The sequence below is a fragment of the Hevea brasiliensis genome, chromosome 11, assembly GCF_030052815.1.
Source record: "Hevea brasiliensis isolate MT/VB/25A 57/8 chromosome 11, ASM3005281v1, whole genome shotgun sequence".
Lineage (NCBI taxonomy): Eukaryota > Viridiplantae > Streptophyta > Magnoliopsida > Malpighiales > Euphorbiaceae > Hevea > Hevea brasiliensis.
Window position 1 is genome coordinate 38044775 of NC_079503.1, and position 10612 is coordinate 38055386.

General features: G+C 31.0%; 1 pseudogene; it reads left to right on the plus strand.

Moving 5' to 3' along the window:
• The first annotated feature begins 2348 nt into the window (after window positions 1–2348).
• Window positions 2349–4723, plus strand: LOC131170433 (pectate lyase-like; annotated as a pseudogene).
• The last annotated feature ends 5889 nt before the right edge of the window (window positions 4724–10612 follow it).

The following is a 10612-nucleotide window of genomic DNA, read 5'->3' on the forward strand; positions in this document are numbered from 1 at the left end:
AGTGGTCCACTAATTGTCCATTAAGTATAATTAATATTATAATAATCAAATCTTATTAACATTTCAATTAATCCCCTTAAGTCCTCTAATTACATTACTTGTAAAATTTCTTATTTCCATGGAATTTTAAAAATTTAATACCACTTATTTTTAATGGATATTTAGGTCAAAAGACAACTCGAGTGTCAAATGACCACAATGCCTCTGTTTTGCATTCTGATTTTTAAGAAACAAGGTTTTGTCCATTTTTCGATTTCTCACTTTTCTTTGTACTAATTAATTAATTTTTCTTTGATATTTCCAATGGTATTTATACTTGAATAGGGGTCTATTTAAGTCTTAAAAATATTTTAGGGTTCCTGCACTCCGAGCTAGTCAACGTCCACGCTGCGACTTCTGATACTGGCCACCCATCACTAGGGTTCTCGCCGCTTAACTTGGTTACATTTCTTTGCTATTATTTTTCCTTTATTTTTCTTGTATTTTCTTTTCTTGTATTTCATTATTTTATATCTTATCACTCATATCGAAGTGTAGTTCTAGGCATTCTAGCTGTCCGGACAATACTGGTCATCGGAACAGTAGAACGCACTACCGAACATAGGGGTGTTACAATTGGGGCATTAAAATTGGTTAGGACCATAATGCACATGTATGATGCATGAAACCTTAGAATTAGTTTTTGAAATTTCAATGCTTTAAATGCCCTAAATCCATGCTTCCACCCCTACAGAATGATGAAGATGTATGAAGATGTGTATGTGAAGATGTATATGTCTAGATCCCTTTCTATGCTTTCTACTGCCTCTATTTATATTCAATGTCTAGGTTAGGTTTTAGAGTCCCAAAAGCATTAGAAGTCTCTTCTCTCTATAAAACTAGAGTCAACCTAATCAGAAACCGTTGTCACCGATACACTACTGTGTCACTACACAGCCCAAGGCTATGTAACTTACTGAAGCTAGAAGGTTACATCTTGTGTAGGAACAGAAGGTTACATGGGCCTTGGTTAGTTACACGGGTCCAATTACACGGCCCGTGTTCTGTTGTTCTTTCGGGAACTCTTAGAGCTTTGCTAGGCAGAATCTTACACGGGTCTCTGTAGGTTACACGGGTCATGTTACACGGCCCGTGTACTATGTTTCTTCTTTGACTTCCTTAGTTTTCTCCTGGCAGCAAGTTACACCAGTCTGTAGTATGTTTACATGACCCATATACTATGTATCAGCAACAATCTTCTCTTCTTGAGTTTTTTCCAAGCTTCCTTCTTTACTCCTATGCTTTGGAACTTCCTCTGAACATCTAAAATATGCAGAAAACATAGAATTCAGTGCAGAGTGATGAAATTTACAAAAGTTAATGAATTTGGTGATTATGCATGAAATTACCTATCTAAATGCCATAAAATGCTGTACAAATGTGCTTAAAAACATTTATATAATACAAGTGTATCAATCATTACCAATTATTATTATTTAGTGCCGTCATAAACAAACTAAATATTAAAATAAAAATTATTGTCACATTACATCATTTAATATATTATATGCATGATTGGTTATATTGTATTACATCGTACTAAACATAAGTGTGATCCAACTTATTTGCCACCTTTAATCCTTTTAGTTTTAGGTAATTAACTAAAATTATGCACAAGAAAAATAAAACAAAAACTTATAGGTGGCTTGTTACACTAATGGTAGGAATTGTTGAAATAGAATAATAATATATTAAGCACATGAGCCCTCCAAGCTTATTATTGGATGGGGTCTCCACAAATTCTGAGGTTAATTTTCTATTTCAGGAGCTAGCCCACCAACATATCTGTTAAAACAAAAAGAAAATAGTGAAAGGTAAAGACTAAAAAAGAAGAATAGATTGTGGTGGCATTAATTGGGGTTTGATTTAGACCATAAATCACTTTGCCATAGACCATTAATTGCATGGTTCTCCACTCTCTACGCTTCTAATTTTAGGTGAACAGTTTTTATTAAAATGGGATTTAAACACAACTAAGACCTTAAAAGTCATCAGGGCCTTGCTATGTTCTGATATAGCTAGCTCCAAAAATTCACCTAGGTTCAGTTCATTTTGGTCTAAAGTGGTCTGAACCCACTTCTCCTTTTGCACCAATAGTATCCAGGGTTCAACCCTAGACCTTCATCTATTACCTTTGTATTTTATTCTTTTTTCCAGATCATAACTAAAGTGAAACCAAAATAAATAAATAAAGAAAGAAAGAAAGAAAAAGAAAGGAAGGCAATACAAAGTCTTGTATTCTTTCTTTTTCTTTGTTTTTCTTGAACAAAGAGAAATATCCCAGAAAGATTGCTGGTGCAAAAAAAAAAATGGAAGTGGCTAATAAGTTAGTGTTGATATTTGTGGTTTCTTTAGCCACCATTATCCCATTACTAGAAGCAGATGTTGGCTACAACGATGATGATGTCTGGCAGAAAAGACAGGAGGAAGCTAAGAAAAATATGATGCGGTCCTATGTACCAAACCCTTTATTAGTCACAGAAGAGTTCGACTCTCAAGTTGACCAGTAATTTATTCCAATATTCTTCATTCTCTTTAGTATATTATTGTTTTTCCCTTTCTTTTATATATATATATATATATATATATATATATATATATATATATATATATATATATATATATATATATATTCGGCTCTAACTGGAAACCTAGAGTGGTTTTCAATAATTTAAAAGAAAAACATATCTAGATTTGGTCATAATATGTGAGTATCGAAATTATTATCTACACTCACTCATCAATGAATTCAGGACACAACATACTTATCATGAATCCAATGCATAGCATATATAAGAAACATGTAAAATAGGTGAGAAACAACATGTTTTTGTCTTAAGAGTATGAGGTACCAGGTCTGGATAAATTTATCTCATGTGGGTCTCACTTATTTTTATGTGAGTATCATCATAAAGGTTGGGTCTTGGATTAGGGCAATAATTTCCTTACATCTTAGTTCCTTGTATTGAACTTTAAATTTTGATTGGCGAGCTTGCAGGGACATGGATATAAATGGAACTTTCGAGTCTGATGACAAGGGGAAAGTTGAAAATTGGTACTTTGATAATGATATGAAAGAAAACAACAGTACTACAGGCTCTGTTGATACAGCAACAAACAGCACTTCTGATTTTGGAATGGAGTCAGAGACCAACAGCACCAGGAGGAACCTAAGACAAGGAAAGACTCCGTATAGAGGTCCATGCCACACAACCAATCCGATTGATCGTTGCTGGAGGTGCAGACGCAATTGGGACACACGCCGTAAACGTCTTGCAAGATGTTGACTTGGTTTCGGCCGCAGAACCACTGGAGGAATGGCTGGAAAAATCTACGTGGTCACCGATAATTCTGACGACAATTTATTGAGCCTAAAGTAGGGACTTTGGCCATGCAGTGATCCAAAGGAACCATTGTGGATCATCTTTGCCAAAGATATGAACATTAAGTTGTCGAAAGAGCTTCTTGTGCAACAATAAGACCATTGATGGGCGAGGAGCTAATGTTCATATTGCTTATGGTGCTGGGATTACCTTACAATTTGTTAGTAATGTGATCATTCACGGACTTCATGTCCACCACATTTGTACTGCTAGTGGTGGCATGATTAGGACTCCTCTGACCATTTTGAATCAGGACTCAGAGTGATGGAGATGGCATTTCCATCTTTGGATCCACAAATGTTTGGATTGATCATGTTTCTATGTCTAGATGTCAAGATGGTCTCATTGATGCAATTCAGGGATCCACTGCAATTACCATTTCAAATTGCCATTTCACTCACCACAACGATGTGAGCGCTCATATATCAATATATCATTGAATCTTGATCACTGGGTTATGATTCTTTCATTGAATCTTGAAACCTTGTCTGTTGATAGGTGCACCTATCATCAAGTTAAGCAAGTGTGCAAAATAATGAAGTTTTTTTTATGACATATATGCGTGTCTGCACAGGTAATCTTGTTGGGTGCAAGTGACAGCTTCTCAGGCGATCAATTTATGCAAGTAACAGTAGCATTCAACCATTTTGGTCAGGGATTAGTGCAGAGAATGCCAAGATGCAGATGGGGTTTCTTCCATGTGGTTAACAATGACTACACCCACTGGAAGATGTATGCCATTGGAGGTAGCATGCATCCTACCATCATTAGCCAGGGAAATCGGTTTATTGCCCCCAACGACCTTGCTCTTAAAGAGGTAAAACAGAAGCTAAATCCATATTATAATCTTTCTTCATTTTATTTTTAATCCATCTATCTATATGTAATGACAGCACTTGTTAATTTGGATATGTAGGTGACCAAGAGAGACTATGCCACAGAAGCTGAATGGAAGAATTGGATATGGAGATCAGAAGGTGATATGTTCATGAATGGAGCCTTCTTTGTTCAATCTGGGCAACCACACATGAAGACGAAGAAAGACAGGAAATATATGATAAAAGCCAAGCCTGGAGCATATGCTACTAGGATGACACGCTTTGCAGGAGCACTGAATTGCAGGCCTGGCAGGAAATGTTAGATTAGTCTCTATCTATTCATCATAAAATTGAGAAGACTGATGATGAAGCGATGAAGTGTGCATGCTTTTATACATACAATGGAGCCTAAAATGTTCGGGAAAATAAAAATTGTAGATGAGAGAAGAGAGGCGATCCAAAATTTCATTTGCCCATCCTTTTTTTTTTTTTTTTCATTTGTTGGGCATGTCTTATTTTGTTTACCTACTTTCATTTTCTTTTCCTTCTTATTTTATTTTTCAATTTATTTTTTAAATATAATATCTGGTTTTGTATTTCTCAAGCATAGGCAAAAAGAAGAAATTTTGCTAAATGTAATGAAATTGAGTAAAAGCATTTGTTTCTTTTCACTTTCTATCAATTTTTTGCAAGTTGATAGAACTTCAACATTGCATTCATGATTCCACTTATTTATCCAATTAATTTTTTTAATAAATATTAAAATTATGTTTAAATTTATATTATTAGATTTATTATTATTAGATTGACTGTGTATATACATTGGGTTTAGGCAAAAATCTCTCTTGCAACACAAAGGTGAAAAGAAATAAAGGGGATTAGAAATCATTAGACATAATTTTGATTCATTTGGTGAGACTAGTTAGCATAAAACTAAGGGTATGTTTGGTAGAAAGTTAAAAAATTAAATGTTAAATATTACTCTTATAAATTTTAATTATTAAGAATGATAACTATTAATTTATGCCTCCAACATTAACATTTAACCTCTCAAGAATGCATAAATATTAATGAGGTAAAAAGTTAATCTATTCTCCTTTAAGTATTCAAATAACATTAATAAAAGTTAAAAGTAATAAGGGTAATAATTACTTTTGTTAGCCTGCATCAAACACCCCAAAGTTATATCTACATGATTTTATTGAATTACTAAATTTTTTTTTTGCAAAATAAATAGGAAAAAGGAACCAAAAAATATTTTCTTAAAAAATTTTGTGATTAGAATAAAAAATTACCAACAATAAAAGTTACTTGAATATTTTGATGTATTATCTGAGGTCAAAAAAAAAAACTCATGTTTATTGTTATTAATTTGAAATTTCTTATCTTTTAATATAATGTTGGTGGATTATAATTTTTTTAGGGAAGATTAGAAAGAGAAGAGAGAAAAAAAAAGATATTTTCTTTTAAAAATTCAATACTTTATATTATATAACAAAATATTTCGTTAATTTAATGAAGGCATAATGGTAAAAAAAAATTGTATTAAATTTTTATAGTTTTATTAATTTTGTCATAATTTTAAAAGTTAATTATAAATTTGCCAATGCTCAAAATTAAAATTAATGATGTTTATGTAGAAGCTAATTATAAAGAAAATATTAAATTTTGGGAAAATGATAAAAAAAATCTCAATTTTTGTTTTTTCTTTTATAATTATATTATAAACTTTTTTTTTTCAATAATTGTACTCTGAGTTTTAGATTTCAATTCAATTGTACTCTACTGTTAATATTACCGTTAATGCTTAATAGAAATGCCACATCAACATTTCTAATCTTTAAATTAACCCTAATTAATTGCTATGTATCTAATTACATCTAAACAAGAATAAACTAAAACTAAACCTTGATAATGGAGAGGAAGCATAATAATCCATCGAGTAGTTAAGTGTATTTCTCAAAGTCTCCTGTGTCTGCAACCTAGTTGTCGTTTCTCTAATTCCAACGCCGCCTGCTGCTCCTTTGGCATGCCCTTGAGGGCGCTTTTCATTTGCATCTTGAGCCTGTTTATCCTCTTTATAATAATTCACAAAGCTAGCCTCTAATGCCTTGACATATTCATCCCAATTCACATACAGTTCATTATCCGTCACTTGAACAAACTCTTGGTGCCATTTAACAGCTCACCCATCTAACTTCAGAGCTACAACCTTCACTCTGTTCTGAGTAGCTATTTTTCCCACAAGGAAAAAATATTCACATCTTAGGAGCCACCCTTCTAATCTACTACCATCAAAATGAGGAAATTCTAGTTTAGAATTACTTCTCCATGGATTGCTGTCACCTTTAATACCCTGAATTTATTATTACTATTATTATAAATTTTAAAATATTAACATTGTTTTAGTATTATTGAAATTTTAATTTAATTTACTCTTTGACGTATTTAATTTACAATTTTGGAGACATTATTTTATTTTGTTGTTATTTTTTTAGAAAAGATTTTATTATTATTATTATTTTGGGCTATTTAAATATATTATAATATATATTATTTTAGCATTTGTTATTTGAGATATTTTAATCAAGTTTAAATTTATTATTTTTTTATTATTTAAATTTTTTTAAGAGAGTTATTTTAGAGTTGGACTTAATTGAAAGAATTAGAAAAGTTTAGGGATTTATATGTAATTAAAAGTTAAAAAAAATTATTTCAAAAATCCATCGGGCAGCAAAATTAAGTAAAATTATATTCCTGACTTAGTAAAATTAAGTAAAATGATCCAAGAATATTTCTATAATTTTTGAAGCACTAGAAATAATTATTTTGGACTGTAGAGGAGTTAGGGATATGAGCTAGAGTTTAGATGATTAGATTTAGATTAGATTTCTCGTAGGCCCTGAATGGGCATTATAATTGTTGTTGTGAGCCTAAAGTCCTATGTGTTGCGGTTGTTGCGTTTTCTTGTAAAGGGGTTAGGTCTAGTTATAGGGGAGACTCTACCGAAATTTTGGCAAGACCTTAAGAATTATTCTTACTTCTTTAATTAAATTAATTAGCTAATTCTATCAGTAAAGTGATAGAAGTCAGTGTGTCTGTATAGGTGATCAGTGCCGACTAGCATTTCTTCTCTCCAGCAGAACCAGCTACATTCGGGTTGACCAGTCTGTAAAGTTAGATATTGATTATTTTTATAATTTCAATAATAAATATATATATTTATATATGGCATGCTCATACATTTTATAAATATTTAATTATGCACATAAATAGTTAAATATATTATGGGTATTTTGGCTACTGCATATTTAATTATTGTTATTTATTTGTGATTACCACCATGGGGATAATTTGGAGCTGAATGTGTTATTTTTATATGGCATATATGGATATGGATTGGACGGGTACTCACGGGTTGAGCTAGTCTTGCTGGAACTCAGTCCTTATGAATATGGAAAGTCGGGGTGAGGCATGGTTTTGAGTTAATCTCGCTAGCCCCCGCAATTAGTTTTAAGTGAAAGTCCAGCTTGAGTTGAACTTGCTGGCAGAATTTAAATTGAGAGAACTGTCTAGAGGATTAGCTCCTGCTTTACAAGGCCATCAACTACTAAATTCCCCTCACATGGGGTGTGGATAAATACAACCCACGTGTTGCTACGGAATTTTAACATTTTTAGTTTCAATACAGGTAAAAATAGCATAACAATAATTTTTCAATATTACATAATAAATAATATAAATATATTTAAAAATGTATTTTCTCACCATGGAATTCAAGTCCATTTGCAAAGTTCTATAAGTCCTTTTCTCCTTTGACTTATTCTTGTGTGAATAACATTTTGGTAAATAAATAAGTTTCAATGCAAAAAAATTAACCACAAGAAATTTTTAAAAAAAGGGCAGCAGAAAATAAAATCCACCCAATTCTCTCGCCTCAGTAAGCATTTGATGAATAAAGAGAAGGGGAGCAGAGATTGTGATGCATTGTTCTAGCATCAAAGAGTATATACCTTTTTTTCGAAATCGATGACTTTTAGAATTTTTGAATTAACAAAAGTTTTGGTTTCTAAAGTGTTATTTATATTGGTTGTATTTGTAAATTAATAACGGTTGTCATGTAATTTCTTGAACTTTAATTTGAGTATCATTAAAAATTCATGTGACATGCTATTATCAGTATATAGGTTAATTTATGACTAAATTTCACTTAGTTGGATGTATCATAATCGTCCCTCAACTTTAATTTATATTATGAAAATTTTTATATTTTAATTCAATGTTTTTCTTTGAAATTTTTATAAAATATTCATATTTGATAGATAAATCTTATATAGCCATTCTTCTAATGTACATGCAAGAATTTTCAAGACATCAGAAAATCTTTTGCATAGGTTCTTTATATTTTAACACATCTTGCTGTTACTTGTTAAAATTTTTTTCACAAGGAATTGAGAGAATAGGGATTCGAACCTAACACCTGCTAAATGAATAATATGCCTTTAGCCACTTATTATACTTATTTTATATAGGTATTTTAGGGTAGTTTTGCATCCATTTCGCTTTTATAATTGAATATTTTTTATATTTTTAGCTTTATTTTAGCTTAATTGTTAATTTTAGTTAATATTTAATTTTTGTAATTTTGCTATTTTTAATTGGTTTTGTAGTGAATTGAAAGTCGATTATGCATTAGGAGATAATTTGAAGAAATTTGGAATCTTGAAGAATGAGAAAAATTGAAGAAATCAAGTTTTAAAAATTAAGCTTGCTGATATTTGCTTGAGATACTACTTGAAATATTGCTTATGTCAGGTTACATTGCTTAGCCTATGACATAGGGCAAGTCGCAAGTCAAGTACAGCTAAATTTCAGCATCTTTAGAATTTTTAACACCAAACTTGCCATGATTGGTATGAGAAGTTGTTGAAGATCCTGCTTATGATATGTCGCGGTGCTTAAGATGTGGTTCATATTAAGCTGGATCTCAAGTCGCAAAAATTCATTGCAACACAAAACCCGAGATTTGTCAAGAACTTGCCTACCCTGTGCCAATAGGCAATACAGCGCCTGAAATCTTGCTTAAGATGTTGCTTAGGGTTAAGCAACTCTGTCAGCAAGCACCTCAAAAGCGTGAAAATACATACTAACCTAGAAATTTTTATACCTCATCTCCTGTCTATTCATTTGTCTTTATCCATTTTAAGACCTAATTTAGGGCAACTTTTTAGACCATATAAAGCATCTTTTTCTAGTTTTTGCCCTAAGAAAAAGATAGAGAAAAATCACAAGAAAAGAAAAGGAAAGAAGGATGCCATTGATTTTCTAGGCAAGTGTGATTGTGGAGATATCTGAAGCTATAGAGTTCAAAAATCTTGGATTTGTCCACCTGGGTTTTTCTATCGTTAGCTTATTATCATGTTCTCTTTTCTTCTTCATCATTTTCTCTTGTAAATATTAACATGTGTGAGTAGAATCTTTAGATTCAGAGTTGGAAACTATGTTTAAGATTATTTTGTGGATTTGGACTAGTTTATTTCAGATTTTATACAAATATGAGTTTTGATTATTTTCCTTGTGTGCTTATTTTACTTACCTGATATTGGTACCCATTGGATATTATTTTTAATCTTTGATTGAAGTACCGAAATGTGAGGATCATTGATAGATAATTAAGGATTAGGACTTAAAAATACCTAGGTTTAGAAATAAACTAGAGATTTAAGAGGATTTATTGATTGATTACAAAACTTAATGGGTTTTAAGTGAATTAAATATCATATGAAAATAGATTTAGTTTTCTTAAAATACTCTTTGATTTGCTTGAAAAAGATATCAAAAGATTTTAGAATCAATCACCTTTAAATTTTATTTTCTCTTAAAATTGGATAAACCAAGATAAATCTCAATTAATTTATGCACAAACTCCAACTCTGGAATCAATATCACCATTAATTAGTCTTTGATTTTAATTACCCATTGTTATTTTAGTTTAATTGCATCTAGTTTAAAATTTTATTTGTTTTGTTATTTACTTATTTTGTTTAGATTTATTAATTTTATCAATTTTATTTACATTTACACTTTACTTCCATTATCATTAGCCCAAATAATCTATTTATTTATAGTTTGGTATTCAAAAGCAAATCATTGTGGAAACGATACTTCACTTTATTATTTGATACGACCCGTATACTTGCGAATACCCAACATCACCACTAAACTAAGTCATGCTAGGCTGTCAAAATTCTTTGTTAAGTCTCCCAATTGCATTAAAATTATTTTATTCACCATCATACCTTATAATTTATATATAGATGGTCCAGAGTGATTAATAAATTCAAACCCATAAATTAATTAATATAATTTTTA